The sequence below is a fragment of the Onthophagus taurus genome, chromosome 11 (assembly GCF_036711975.1).
Source record: "Onthophagus taurus isolate NC chromosome 11, IU_Otau_3.0, whole genome shotgun sequence".
NCBI classification, from domain to species: domain Eukaryota; kingdom Metazoa; phylum Arthropoda; class Insecta; order Coleoptera; family Scarabaeidae; genus Onthophagus; species Onthophagus taurus.
In genome coordinates, this window is record NC_091976.1 from 2,251,024 (window position 1) to 2,267,735 (window position 16,712).

A 16,712-nucleotide genomic window follows, 5' to 3' on the forward strand; every position below is an offset into this window, starting at 1 on the left:
GTTTGACAGAATTGAGGTTGAGGAGGCCCTGATGGGCATCAGGGTTACAGACAGTATAGGTACTGATGGTATTCCATCAATTTTAATCAAGGAATGTTCACACTCTCTGTCCCTTCCTTTAACTATTTTATTTAATGCTTCATTGAAGGTGGGTGTCTTTCCTTTATTGTGGAAGCGGGCTTTTGTTCTTCCCATTTTTAAATCTGGGGACCGTGGTGCTATATCCGATTACCGCCCCATATCTATTTTGCCAGTATTTGGGAAAGTGTTTGAGAAAGTAGTTCATGCACGTCTATTCTTTGCCCTTAAGTCTAAAATCAATTCTAGACAACATGGTTTTTTTGCTGGTCGCTCGGTGGAGAGTAACTTGCTTGAATATACCCAGTATATCTTATCTACTCTGGATGATTCTTGTCAGGTTGATTCAGTTTATACGGATTTTAGTAAAGCTTTCGACCGGGTGGATCACAACTTACTTCTGTTCAAACTAAAGAAGTTTGGTGTTCAGGGAAATCTTTTGCAATGGCTTGCTTCCTATCTGAAGGAGAGATGCCAGATTGTTTCGGTTAATGGTTTTTTCTCTAATCCTGTGTCGGTTCCTTCTGGTGTTCCACAGGGCAGCCATCTGGGCCCTTTACTGTTTAATATTTATGTTAACGACATATTTGACGTCGTTAATTATGCCCAATGGTTAATGTATGCTGACGATTTAAAACTCTTTCTCCGTATCTCCTCACCTCTTGATTGTTCTAAACTGCAATCTGACTTAAACAATCTACATGCTTTTTGCTTAAATAATCGCCTTTCATTAAACTTATCAAAGTGTAATGTTATTTCCTTCTCTAGGAGGGTGAACACAATCCACTACAATTATAGCGTCGCTGGTGAGAGGTTGCAACGTGTCTCATTTATTAGAGATTTGGGTGTTACATTTGATTATAAATTATTATTTGATAAACATATCGATACTGTTGTCTCCAAAGCCTGGCGTATGTTAGGATTTATTATGAGATCAACGGTAGCTTTTTCAAACATTGCTGCAATTAGAAATCTCTATTTTGCCTATGTTTACAGCACACTTAACTTCTGCAGCGTTGTTTGGAATCCTCAGTATCTCTCGTATAAATCTAGAATTGAGCGTATTCAATCTAAATTCCTCAAATACATTTGTTTTAAATTTTCCATTCAATACATTGATTACGAATCAACTTGCACTTGTTTTCGTATGTTAACCCTCAACCAGCGTCGCTTTTGTGGGGATATATTATATTTTTACAATCTTTTGAACAACAAGTGTGATTCTCCAATGCTTGTTGGTTCTATATGTGTTCACGTTCCTCCGAGATTACTTCCCTTTGATTTTCTATTTATGACACCTACTCCTAGAACCAATGCCTGTCAAAACTCTCCTTTATTGAGAATGGCAAGATCGGCAAATCGTGTTAACATAGATCTGTTTCAGCATTCTTTCTATGCATTTAGAAGACTGCTCTTTGCTGCAGTTGGTGTGTTGCCTCGAGCGTTCATTTGATATATGATATATTTATATCACCTAAACTTAGTTTTAGTTTTTTTTCCTTTTGAATCCCTTTTGTACTATTAATGTTAATTCATTATTATTAGTATTGTGAACTGTAATTCTATTTTATTTGTATACAATTGGTTGTTTGTGGTACAGTATTATTGGGTTCGACCTGTTTCTGTACCCACATGAAATAAATAAATAAATAAATTACATTAATAATGTTATTTCAAATATATGGCATAGCTGTTGCAACAAATGTTGTGGTTTGCTCGTTGCTCTTATATGGCTATTCGTTAGAATTATTAACCCTACGAGTAGAACACCTTAAAGACATGATTGATAACATACATTTGACCAAAAGTAAGAAACGTAATTTCAATATTCTGCGGCCGATTGGCTTATATCATCAAGAAATATTCAGGTAATTTATTATTTTAACACAATAGTTACATGATGTATTTTGGTTTTAGGTTGTTTAAATGCGTTAATAGTTTCTTTATCAGATTTCTCGTGTCTACGAAAACTTGCGTTTTAGTTTGTTTAATAATGTCTATTACTGAATTTGTTCTGGTTAGACAATTCATATAATGATTTCAATTAATTAACACTGTAATATTTTTAGAAAAAGAATTTAATAAGTTGCTGGATGTTTATTTCTAACTTTTTGGCGTTATTTTTCATCCATACAGTTGGTCAAAGATTTACCACAGCGGTATAAATTATATTTTTATATTAACATAGCATTTTCTTATTATTTTTAATAGGCGAGTAGTGTTGCTGATTCAGTGTACAATCTAAATTGGTTTGACTCCGATGTTTCAACACGAAAAGATTGTGTAATATTGTTATGTATGAGCCAACATCCACTTACTATGCAAGTCCCATTGTTTGGTCAATTCTCACACATATCAGTAGCTAAGGTAATTATTTACATTCATAAATGTAATGGATTTTAAACAATGACTGAGATGATTATTGTTTTTTTAAGGAATACAAGGTGGCATATGTTTTCTATAATTGGGTCGTAACTGTATTGAAACAAAAAATCGTTTGAAATTTATTAACAACTATAAAATAGTTTTACTTGCACATGAATATTTAAAGATTTAATAGCTTATACAGCATGTTTCTGTAAGTCGTCACATAATTTTAATCACAAATACTACAGTCAATATGATGACGATTCGTGTAAACATTTTTGGTCTAAACCCATAAATAGCTAAGATGTAGACCATCAAAGTTAAGAAATTTGAAACATTTTCTTAAATGTTTTCAATATGGTTTGTCTAGAAAGATAAAATTTGAAAAAAAGGGTGTAATGTTATCATGAGAAATCGTTTAAGATAACTTTTGAAAGTATGCAAACACGGGATCAATGCTATAGAGGATGTTCACAAAGGTTATTTCCTAAAAACTTTTTTATTATGTCGTAAACCATTCAATTTTCCAACTCATTCTAAAAGTCTATTTCATTTTAAAATTATTTTCATTCTTACAAATTTTTGATTAGGCGCATCGTTTTCGAGTTATTCTCAAAAATGTTTTAAGTTTGTTTAACCCTCAAGTACTGGGGTGTTTAGATACCCCAGACATTAGTTTTTGCTTCATATCTTTTAAATCAATTTTTTTACAATTATTTGGTTTTAAGTATTCTTCTACAACATTAATATGTTCAATATAGCACTATCAGACATTTTTTATTTTTAACCATTTTTGAGAAAAGTAACACTTGGGGTGGTCTGATACCCCACTATAGTAGTTGCGTTAGACTTTTTTAAAGGGAGAATTATATTATTTAGAATTACATCTATGTGAGTCAGTCACACTCTTTACTTACTACGAAGAAACGTGGATTATTTTTATTTACATCATTTGTAATTCTTTACAATTAACTGATTTATTTCTTTTCAACTTGAACATGTCTTTCGACTGTTTATAATTAGCGCGCTCGTACTTCGGCGCCGAGACCATAAGATATTTGATAACACAATTCGTATATATGTGATTCCCCGGTGTTTTGTATTCTATATAAAGCGACCAAGAGGTTTCACTTCATTTATTCGCCTATCTTTGTCTTCGCAGTTTGAAGTTGTGAGTTTTGCCTTAGTAAAGAGTTCGTGAGTTGAAATCTTAGTGTACAAAATAATGAATCGGTTTTTGACAAATGAACAAGTTGAAAAACTTTCCGAGAACTTTTATGATTATATGGATGTTGAAGATGAACTTGAAAATGAACAAGACAGCGACCTTAGTCCGACACGGATGAAGAAAAAGATGAAGTAAACGAGAAGAGTAAAGCTGTTTACGATCTCCCAGGGAAAGCAAGTTTTTTTATCGCAAAAATAGAAGTGGTCAAAACTTCCACTAGCTTCGTCCAGAACTCGACAGGAGAAGATAATACATCTTCCAGACCTAAACGGTAACGAATCTCCCCAAAGGCCCTTTAGAATGTTGGTCATTTTTGATAACAGATGAGATCATATCTGAAATTTTGAAACACACCATCTCTAGAATTGCAGATTTAAGTGTAAGCCACAGCTACATTTATGGGACACATAGACGAGATAGAACTGAAAGCATTCCTGGGTTTGATGCTCCTAGCAGGAGTATGCAAATTCAACCATGAAGACGTGAACTCTTTTTTTAGTACCGATAGTTTAGGAAGAGATATATTTCTCGGGACTATGCCCAAGGAGAGATTTTTATTTCTGTTAATCGCTTTGAGGTTTGATGACTAGACTTGCCGACAAGTCGCTGTAATTTCCAAAATATATGATATATTCAATACCTAACGTAAAACAAATTATTCTTGTAGTGAGTATGCGGTGGTAGATGAAATGTTAGTTGGTTTCAGAGGAAAATGCTCCTTCTGACAGTTCATTACAAGTAAACCACGAAAATATGGATTGAAAATAATGTGCTTATGCGATGCAAAAACACGTTATTTGCTAAATTCCTATACAGGATATTTGCCAAAATAACACAAGTGTTTTATATAAACATAGGGTCTCAACTCTTTTGTCTTCGAGCTATGAGCTGTCAAAGTTGAGCCAAAAATTTACATTTTATCTTTTCTTTCGGGTATGAGTAAACCATACAATTTGAAATATTGTATGTATGTACTACTGGTTAATATCTTATTTCCAACCATACCTTAAACTTCCCTAGCGCCCTCTAAGGGGATGAAATTCACAACCCCTTTGATTTTTTTATAACAACTTTTTAACGCCATGGAATATTAACATAAAAAAATACGGGTTGTAAAGATAATAGTTTTAGCGTAAAAAAATAAAATATGCTACATTGTACTGTAAAGTGCTGCTATTATTAAAAAATTTTTTTTCTTTATAGCTGGCTATGGATGTTGTGCACTTACTAGGATCTAGTACTGACTAAATAACACCTATTAATTGTGATTTTCATAAGAAAAACCATAAATAAGATAAATGTCTGTCTGAACAAATTACGTTGTTTCAAACAATATTAAAAATTGATATTCTTGCTTAATAACAGTCAACAATTATTAATAATTATCAACAATTGCGAAAATTCACCGTAAATAAAACTTACAAGTTCTCAGAGCCAACTTTTAGAATAATTTTAGCTAAACATGGTGGCACATAGCCGAAAGAATAGAAAATTTCTTAATTTTGAAGGCACATATCTTAGCCATTTATGGGTTTAATTCAAAAATTTTTACATGAATCGTCATCATTTTCACTCTAGTATTTGTGATTAAAATTATGCCACGAATTACAGAAACATCCTGTATAGTATACAATTATGTTTTGAAGTAATAACTGTTATATATCACTTTATTTGTTTGAAAGTGTGTCAATAAATGTTATAGAGTTTATTTAGTGTCGTCAAAATTTTCGATTTTTGTAATCCTTCGTCCATTCTGATCACATGTCTTGTTAGTTGTGCATTGGATCTTTACATTGTCATTTGTAATCATCCCCAAACCATATCTGCTTGCGAAGCGGTGACTAATACCAGAAACGGGACGTGACTTAGGAATGTGGATGCCGACCTGGAACATGCCCACCCTCCATAAAGCTGGTGCGCTGAGAAATCTTGTCGTGCAATTCCAAAAGTATGAGGTCGCATTGAGTGGCGGCATTGAAAGAAGTAATATGGAGAGGTATAATGAAGACAAAGGGCTATACAATTTCCAAGTACACTGGGAACAGAAATTGCAGTCAATAACGAATTGGTGGGCGAAGTTAGTGATTTCAAGATAGTAACTGAGCGCTTATGCAAGATAAGAATGAGATTCAAATTATTCATTCCAATACTTCTTTGTGTGTATACTCCAACTGAGGAGGTAACTGGAACGGGCCTTTTCGAAAACAGGTAAAAACTCCAAATTTAATATCGTGCTATATACCTTTGTTATTAGAATAGAATGTTTCTTCATTGAATTATGCCCCTGAAGATGACTAAGTTGTAGTCGAAACATGTAATGCCGATTTTTTTTTAGAACAATAAGAATCAAAGTGTTCGAGGAAATAATCAAAGCTGGAAACAGACCATACTTTAGCCTCCATCACCTGTTTAGGTTATGACTACTGCATAGAAATACAAAGAAACTTAGTTATAGAACACTCTTAGCATCCAGTGATTATATAGGTCTGCGAGACATGGGTACGACTGAGAAGAATAACCGACGCCTGGATACATAGGAGACAAAAATTCTTAGGCAAATTTATGGTCCTTTTCTGGATGGTGATTTGTCGCGGATCCGCAGAAACGCGGAAGTATACCAATTACATGATGAACAACCTGTTACAATCGAAGTAAGGAAGAAAAATTAAAAATCAGGTTAACGATGATATAATTTTATTATTTGCAATTGGTGCTACAATGTTTCGACAGCTTAGCTGTCTTCTTCAGGCACGACTAAAACGTAAAAGAGAAGGTGAAGAACATCAAAATCAAAATAAAGGACAAGAAAATAATTATCGTCAGATATGTAAGGACCTTGTGAGATTTATAATGTTGAAACGATTTACTAAGTCACACAGTCAAAAAACATCAAAATATTGAACAAGTACTAGGTTATGTCTAAAGAAGAGGATGGTCACAGAATTTATAGCGGGGTCTCATCCTCGAGATAACGTTGTTTCTTCAATTCAACTTCAACTCTTTCAAATCAAGGTCTTAAATAGAGACAAAAAACAAAATAATTGAAAGGAACAAATATTAAAATAGTATCACAAAACTTACAATTATCAACGAGAACTCGAACATAGAAGGACGCCGTCATTCGTTGTAAAGATGGCCGTGTGGAAAAACCGGTTGTATTTCCAGATTAAAACTTAAATTTTAATATTATTTATCTTTCTAGAGTAAATGCTACGTCGGCGAATGTAGACTAAAAAATTTTTTATTAAATTAAAATGTAGATGTTGTAACATAACACACAGGAAACACATAACATAACATAACATAGGAAACTACAGGACACACTCAACTATATAGAATACGGTAAATTCAGCGAGGAAGCCCTTCATAAAACCCTTCACAGCAAGGAAACAAAAAGGAAGAAGCTTCGTAGGTTAGTCTTAGATAAGATCAATAATGACAAAAATATAAAGAGTAATAATAGGTCTATAACGTCAAATACTCCCCACTCTAATAACGTTAATAAGTCAAATAACCTAGAGTCTGTTACTAACATTGATGAGATTCACAATAACCAAGGTCTAGTAGCGGAACATCATAATGAAGTTCAAAGTTATTTCATTGTTAAAAGACTTAATATAAATAATCCAGTCCAAAGAATTGATCTTAATGTCCCTGAAACCCCAAAATTTGCTCCCAGGTATACTAACCTAAGCAATGTCGAATTATCAGATGATGACATAGAGATCCTCAATTTAGGACACAAATATTCCTTACCCCATTCAACAAAACCCATCGATATCGCAATAAAATTGGAGTCACAACTTAGTTCTGACCCTAATATCAAGCAAATATTTTTTGAAAACCATGACCTCATAAAAAAACATAGAAAACCATAACAAATTGAATAAACAGAACCTTGACCTGTTGAATAAAGTCAAAATACTAAAAAATAAAATTTCTAGGGAAAATCTCATAGTGACCTTAGGTGACAAAAATGCTGGTTATGTGATAATGGATAAAAGTATCTATATAAACAAAACCATGAAATTTTTTCAAGAGAATGACATACACGAAATCAAGAAAAATCCCACCACAACCTTCAATAATTCACTTAAGAAACTGATTAAAGAGAAAGAACCTTTCCTGACCAAATTTAATATTACCTCATACAATTCAATTGTTATGAACCCACTAATCCCGACACTGAAGAGTCTAGTAAAATTACACAAGGAGGATAAAACTATTCGACCCATTATCTCCAACAATGATACTCCCACTAATAGAGTTGCCAAACTCATTCATAGATTTTTATACGATGTATTTCATGATCATTTTCAACATACCATTAAGAGCTCTAAAGACCTTATCAATAAGCTGAAAATTTTTGAGACAAGTAAAAATAGTAAACTCTTGTCTTTCGATATAAAGAACCTTTATTCGAACGTACCAATTAATGAAACCATGAAGATAATAAGGCAACACTTAATTCAATCTCAAATAGACTTGAATCTTGATATCCTAGAAATTGACAGCTTTTTAGATGTTCTGTCCCTAACATGTAAACAAAACTTCTTTATATTCAATGACAAATATTACAAGATGACGGACGGTCTTCCGATGGGTTCTCCAATATCCGGAATACTGTCGGATATCTTTGTTAACCACTTCGAGATCCAACTTTTTTCCAACCCTTACAGACTATTCACTTCTGACATATCATTTTACTGCCGATATGTGGATGATATCTTTGTTGTCTATAATGGAAATAAAGCTAAACTTAAAGCACTAAACTCCGTTTTCAATAATATTTCAAAACTTGAATGCACCACAGAAGTCGAAAGCGATATTGGTCTCAATTTTCTAGACCTGACCATAAAAAGAAATACCCATAACAACAAACTGGATTTTGACATTTTTAGAAAGAAGACTACAACCGATACTGTCATCCCCTCCGGTTCATATATATAATTGTTCACAACATAAAAAAGCCAGTATGCGGTTCTTTTTCGATAGAATTGAGCATGTTCCCCTTAATGAGTTAGACTTCGCCAAGGAGATCAGGAGGATTATCACCATCGGCTTAAACAATAACTACACTGTTGAGCAAATGCAAGAAATATACAACAGGACACATTCTTCATACATCAACAGGATTATTTTTCCAACTTACAAACAGAGACCAAAATTCGTAACATTACCATTCGTACTATCCGCTCAATTTAAAATAAAACTCAACCTACAAAAATTCGACATCTCCCCGGCCTTTGTTTCAAATAACAAAATAAGCTCATACTTAATAAACAACAAACATAAATTTAAAAAAGAGGAACTGGGCGGAGTTTATAGTATAAACTGCGATAATTGTGATAAATTTTACATAGGCCAAACAGGGAGAAACCTGAAAACCCGCCTTAAAGAGCATAAAACTAAAAATACTTCAGCAGTTTTCAAACACTTAAATGAATTTAAACACAACACTGATCTAAACAACGTTACCCTCTTAAAAAACTTAAAGAAATCAAGGGAACTAGATTTGTATGAAGAATTCTACATTAGTAAACATATGAATGATAACAAGCATCTCATAATGAACGATGTCATAGATATCAACCCACAGAGATGTTTCTTGAAGTTTATGTAAGTGTCGAGATGTAAGTTATTAAATCGCCCATCCTTCTCCCGCTTAACTGTTGCCTACCTCGACCTATACCTTGCGCTTGCGCCACCCTAAGACACCTATTTGCATACCGAACACCAGACCATTTCCTTCTCGATCCGCTGCTACTACAGACTGAAGACGTCTCTTTACTCATTCTAACCTGTAAAACAAGCTCTGTTAACTGTAAGTTTTAAGCGTTTAACTATGTTACAACATCTACATTTTAATTTAATAAAAAATTTTTTAGTCTACATTCTCCGACGCGACGTAGCGTTTACTCTAGAAAGATAAATAATATTAAAATTTAAGTTTTAATCTGGAAATACAACCGGTTTTTCCACACGGCCATCTTTACAACGAATGACGGCGTCCTTCTATGTTCGAGTTCTCGTTGATAATTGTAAGTTTTGTGATACTATTTTAATATTTTAATATTTGTTCCTTTCAATTATTTTGTTTTTTGTCTCTATTTAAGACCTTGATTTGAAAGAGTTGAAGTTGAATTGAAGAAACAACGTTATCTCGAGGATGAGACCCCGCTATAAATTCTGTGACCATCCTCTTCTTTAGACATAACCTAGAACTTGTTCAATATTTTGATGTTTTTTGACTGTGTGACTTTAAGTAAATCGTTTCAACATTATAAATCTCACAAGGTCCTTACATATCTGACGATAATTATTTTCTTGTCCTTTATTTTGATTTTGATGTTCTTCACCTTCTCTTTTACGTTTTAGTCGTGCCTGAAGAAGACAGCTAAGCTGTCGAAACATTGTAGCACCAATTGCAAATAATAAAATTATATCATCGTTAACCTGATTTTTAATTTTTCATCACTCTCAACGATGAGCATGGAAGCCATCATAGCCAAAAACGAAGTAAGGAAGGCTAGACTTAGATGGCTTGGCCACATGAAGAGGATGTCGGAGGAGAGGGCGATAACAAGAAACCCGAGGATCAACGACTTCCAAGACAACCGCGCAGACGATGGCTGGACGACGTAGAGAGTGACGTGAGGAGGCTGGAAGTGAGACGATGGAAAGTAATGTAATTATACCAAAGTGTCTTCAAACACTACCCGTGTAGTGTGTGTGTACTGGCGAGTAAAATCTTTTACTTAAATAATAAATAACTAAACTTTAAATAAATAAGGCTATTTACGATAAATTTAACTTAACTTAACCTCCGAAGAGCCGATTTGGGTTGCGTTTTTAGCGCGCAACCATGGCTTATGCATTCACCTAGATGTATGCAGGACTAGCTCGAAGAGATTTAACCAACCTATACTTTGATGATTAAGTAAATTCACCTTTCCTATGATGTGAGATGAAAAATATTAACGATAATGTTGTCAAGATGATAGTATATTGATGATAGTATATTTGATGATAAAAATAAAAGAAATAAGAAAGTAAAAGGAAATCTCCCGGAAAGGCGTCTAATAAACTAAGAAAATCCAAGGATTCAGCAAGAAAATGCGGAAAATGGTAGATTACAAGGGAATCAGAGGAACTAGAGAAAAAAGCACGAAAAAACAAAACATATTTATAAACCTGGATCGCACTGAAAAGGATAGAGAAATTGAAAAGAAGATAAGGAACCTGGCAAAAGAAGAGAGAAACAAAGGTAAGTAGGTAAAAGTAACGTAGCAGAAGCTCTCAGTTGATGGAAAAGTGTGGTAGTTTTGGAATAACGAAGAAGGAAAACTGGTATTTAAAGAGCAACTTCCAAAGATTCAAAAAGCTGTGAATAGAAATGCCGGCTGGAAAATTGATGATGACCTACGCAAAATAAAAGGACGAAAAAGGTTAAGGAAACAGAAGGATGCTACAATGCGTGCGGTAACTTGGAACATAAAAGGGACGAATGGTAAGGAACAAGAGTTAATACAAGAATTTGAAAAGTCTAAAATAGGTATACTTATCGTGACTAAAACTAAAACGTAAGGACAGGGATGTGTAAACTTAAGGGATGGAATCATATTCATTTACAGTGGAGTAGAGGAAAAAGTTTGGTGGAGGACAGGAGTGGCTGTTGAGGGTTGAATTTGAGTTGAAGAAGGAGTACTGTGTAGATTTGATTGTATGTTATGGACACAATGAAAATCACAGAAGTGAGGATAAAGATAAATTTTAGAATAGTTACAGTATGAAAAAAAAACAAAGCACCGAATGCTTGGTGGAATGACGAAGTGAAGGGGGAGATGTCGAAGAAGAAGAAGAAGGTGCTGTGGACAGTCTATCTAGCTAATAAAACCAAGAGAAAATATGACACTTACAAAAATCAAAAAATAAAATCTAAGGTGCTGGTATTGACTGTGAAGAAGGAGCTGAAAAAAGTTCGGCGTAACATTGGAAAGAAATGGAAAAGAAAACTGCATGAATTGTGGTGTTTCCAACTTACAATTAGTGGAAGAACTGCCGAATTGACTAGCATAGTATTTGGAAAAACGAGCTCCACTGCCGACAGGTCAAGTTTACTATAAATAGATTAGACAGATAGAATGGTAACCAATTTACCTATCAATTTATGATCATTGTCCAGAATGTGATTTAATGTACATCGGACAGACAGGTCGCAACATTAAGGTTAGATTTAAAGAACACTCCTCCAAGAAAACTTCCGCAGTTTTCAAACACATGGAAGAATCTAAACACAAGATTTCCATAGATAATGTTAAGTTAATTAAGAAAGTTTGTAAATCACGTGAGATGGATTTATACGAAGAATATTATATTAATGCTAATAGCAGCGGTTCCCTTATGAACGAAAATATTGATCAAAATCCATTCAGACAATTTTTATCATTTTTGTAAAACTTTTTCTTCCTTATTTCAACTATAATGTTTTTTGAAAATATTTTTAAAAATAGTTTTAAATATTTTACTCTCACCGCCCCCATTTTTCTTACATTCCACCTGTTACGCATGCTCAACTTGGTCTCATTTTCTTACCCTCAGTCCAACGAAAATATGTGAACTGTTAAGACCGACTCAAATTCACCTTTGTGTTTCTCCGTAAGTTTCGCCTCTTTTTTCTTTTTTAATTATCAACTTTTTTGATTGTCAATTTTTTCTTTGTTTACTTTTCCAGTTCTCGTTACTCGAAGAACATTTCACCCTTTTTTGGGGTTTCTTTTCACATTCTCCGGTTTTTTCATTGAGGTTCCCAAAACCACTTTTGACGTAAGTCACCATCTGCTCATTCTTTTATTTCTCAAACTTCTTTTTCGGGTTATTTTTCAGATTTCTGTTTCTGCCTAAACTCTATATTTTAAAATCATCCTTTCACCACCCTACAATATTAATTACTTATTCCTTTTCATATTTCCCGTTACTTAATTTAAGTCACCCTTTGTTTTTTGTTTTTACCGTAATGATTCACCGATGTGGGTTTTGATGGTTTTTGCACTTTGGCCGGACTTTCCTTTCAACTCAACCACGTATTCTTCCAATTTGACGGTAAATATTTGTTTTGTTAGTAGTGTTTAGTATCATAACAGTTAAGTTGGTTATGTGTAGTATCATAATATTTTAATTATTATTATTTTTTGACATGTCTTTTCTCTCTTTGTTTACTATTCTTAGTCGTGCCCGATGAAGACAAATTATTGTCGAAACATGTAGCACCGAACCAATTTAATAAAAGAATTTTCATCGTCATTCAAGAATTTTATTTATGATCGTAAATCTGAGTTAACTGTTAGGAAACTGAGTAAGTTTACATGAAATAACAATCGATATACATCAAGGTAGTGTGAGTGTTAGAAGTGATACCTAGATCATTCCTGATGTAGTTCATGCTGTATGACTCCTTTACTCTATTGTACTCCTTCCATCTTACTTCCATTTATTTTGTTCCATGTTCCTACTCTTAGGTCCAATTTCCGTTTGCCTGAGATTCATCTGGTTTTTTGTAATTTAGTTTTCGTAAAAATAATATTTTTTATGAGTGGGGTGTTAACACCATACTCAACCTTTAACCTGGAAGGCTAGGAACTCTTCTGTAGGGGTCATCCTCCTTTAACCAATAAGTTCTAGTCGTGGTGGTAAAATTTGTTGGTATATTTTAGCCAGCCTCCGAGACCTATTTATCAAACATTTCAGCCCCTCATATGTTATTCATGAGAAGCTAAAATATGTCAGTGTTTTTTCCATGTATAATGTTACAAGTAATAATAAAAAATAATACATAAATCAACCATAGTAAATCGATACTATAGACAACACGGGAGATTCACAAACAGGAAGCGCATGCTTGTATACTCAAAGCGCTTCTGCGCAACAATAATAATTTAAATGTCGATGCAAGACGAACATTAATTTTTCAGTTTTGTTGCGTAGCGAACAGTTAATTGGATGTTAATTTCACGGTTATTCACTGAATTTAAGTAAATTTTGAGTGAATAATAATATAAAAAATCTTTCGTAATCCATGTTAATTTCTTAATTAAGAGAATGATAACTTTATTTAAGTCTTAATATTGATTTTAATGTATTCGATCAATTTCGTTCTTTAAACATAGTAGTGTTCAAAATGTCGAAAACAAGCGGTTTTTACCTTTTAGAAAAAAATTTGAGGAACAATTATGTATGGCCCACGTCCCATAGGTTGCGAAGATTCCGGTCATTAATTTTGATTGTTGTAAATTTCATTTGGATATTTTATCCCTGCATAAGAGAATTTAAAGGTGAGTGTCAGATGTTTTATATTATGTTTTGATATCATCTCATCAATTACTTTAGATTACAAGACGAATATTTCAAACATACTGTTTCATTGGGAATTTATTGCAATGGGTGTAGCAATTCTAATTGATAACATTCAATTATTACTAAATCAATGTGGTTTGTTCGAAATGATTGATTTATTAAGTGATTTTAATTCAGTCGGTGCCCCTGAAAGAATGAAATTTATTGAAGAAAATATTAAAACCGTACTAAAAACGATTCATTACGCAGGAGGTTTTGTGGGATATATTGTAGCATATTATATTATCTTGAAAAATGATTGCACTCATGTTATGAACACTAAAATTTGTTTTGCTATAGAATATTTCGTTCCATGTAATTTGAAGCAGTACGAAACAACATTAATAATGCTATTTCAAATATATACTTTGGCTGCTTCATTACATATTATACTTTTTGCGTTGGTCTTGTACGGCTATTCATTGGAATTATTAACTATACGAGTAGAACACCTTAAAGACATGATTGATAACATACATTTGACCAGAAATAAGAGAAGAAATTTAAAGATTCTGCGGCCAATTGCCTTATATCATCAAGACATATTCAGGTAATTTATTTATTTAACACAATAGTTACCTGGTTAATATACACGATGTATTGTGGTTTTAGGATGTATAAATGCGTTAATAGGTTCTTTACCAATTTTCTCGTCCCTACAAAAGGCTGCATTTTCGTTTGTTTAACAATGGCTACTACTAAATTTGTTCTGGTTTGATATTTTATATGACAATTTCAATTAATTAACTGTGAAATATTTTTAGGAAAAGAATTTAACTTCTTGCTGGATGATTATTTTCAATATTTTAGGGTTATTTTTCATCCATACAGTTGGACAAAGATTTACTACAGCGGTATGAATGAATTTTTGATATTGTTATATTAAATAATGAATTTGTTATAGAATGCGTAACATGGCTTATTTTTTTATTTTTAATAGGCGGCTAGTGTTATCGACGCGTTTTATGATCTAAATTGGTTCGATTCTGATGTTTTAACACGAAAATATTGTGTAATATTGATGTGTATGAGCCAACATCCACTAATTATTGAAGTCCCATTATTTGGTCAAATGTCACACATATCAGTAGCTAAGGTAATTATTTATATTCACAAAATAAAGAAATAATGGCTGAGATGAATATTATTTGTTTAAGGAATACAAAGCGGTTTATGTTTTCTATAATTGGATCGTAACCGTAATTAAAAAAAGAATCGTTTGAAATTTATTAATAACGATCATATATTATTATTTGCACTTGAATATTTACAGATTTGAAGAAGACGAATTAAGTCACAAATGTTAATAGAGCGCAATCGAAAATAGCAATCAATTTGTTGCACAGTATAACAATAAACACCATATAGAGTATATTTACAATTTACTGAATAGTAATGGTACTATAGATTTGATCCAGACTTATAAGAAATTAACTTATCAAATTCAGCAATATATAGAATTACGGATGATGATTGAACAATTAAAAATAAAAAACTAAACAAACTAAGAATCAAAAAATATGAATCTTCCCAAAAATAAACTAACATAACTTGTCCACACAAATTCCAGCCGAAGATAATCAAAATTTAATCAAAAAGAACTGAACCTGCTTAACAAATACATTATATCATCGATACAAGTTAATCTACCGAAATTGGCAATAGATCTGGTATGTGCAGTCGGGGAGAAGACGGTTTGAGATATGATCTTATGATTCCTCCTAATGTTAAGTTTAAATTCAACTGGGAGGAAACTAAAACTTTAAGTAAGTTTAAAACTAATTCTATAATGGTTGCTAATACTGATAAAAACGCAGATTTAGTATGTTTGATAAACGTACAATTCTTTAATGACACAAATTTGATAGAAAAGAGAAACATAAATTTTTTCGCTGTTTTCCCCTTCGCACAACGTTCTATATCTTTTCGATTTTTGACTTGCTAGTATCTTCACGGGGTTCTATATCGTCGATCATAAAGGGCCTTATGCAGATTTTATAAATTGTTGATTTGCTATCTATCAGCACATATTCACCAAACTGTGTCCCTTAAGTATCCCAACAGTACTGCTCCTTTATTTACTTGACTTCTTATTTCTTAAGCTGGGTGGTGTCTTAAAAAATACAGGCATATATACTAAAAATTCCCTTTAAGATATGTTACCAGAAAGGGGTTACGTTTTTCTTAGACGCTTGAAGTGAAGATATAGACGTATCTTTTCTCTTTGTGCGGCTAATGACGCGATTATTATTATCTATTTAATGTTAGGTCAACTGGTTTCATTGCAAAGAAAATAAAATTTAAATAGGAAAATAAAAGTTTTACTTTTTATTACATCCCGATTACGTACAATAATATAGCAAACAGTTATAAAAAAATAATATATCAATCAATCAAGCCGTAAATCGATATTATAGACAACATGGGCGATTCTCAAAGTAATAATTTAAATGTCGATTGCGAGACGAACATTACTTTTGTGGTAATTGTTTCATGGCGACCAGTTAATTGGATGTTCATTTCACGTTTGTTTATTTATTTATTTATCTATTATCTACTACTACAAAATAATCTTCCGTAATCCACAGTAATTTCTTCATGAAAAGAAAAATGATTTTCTTATTAAAAAATTTAAAAGTGAAATTTA

At 32.7% G+C, this 16,712-nt stretch overlaps 1 long non-coding RNA gene across 4 annotated transcripts; it reads left to right on the plus strand.

Annotated features, from left to right (window-relative positions):
* Positions 1–9,197: 9,197 nt before the first annotated feature.
* Positions 9,198–12,976, plus strand: LOC111413659 (uncharacterized). 4 transcript variants are annotated; one of them, XR_011642013.1, is made up of 4 exons: positions 9,198–9,497; positions 9,562–9,714; positions 10,052–12,775; positions 12,902–12,976. It is a non-coding gene; the product is annotated as an uncharacterized lncRNA (long non-coding RNA). The 4 variants fall into 4 exon arrangements; XR_011642014.1 differs by having other exon boundaries at positions 10,052–12,331; positions 12,408–12,976; XR_011642012.1 differs by having other exon boundaries at positions 9,790–12,976.
* The last annotated feature ends 3,736 nt before the right edge of the window (positions 12,977–16,712 follow it).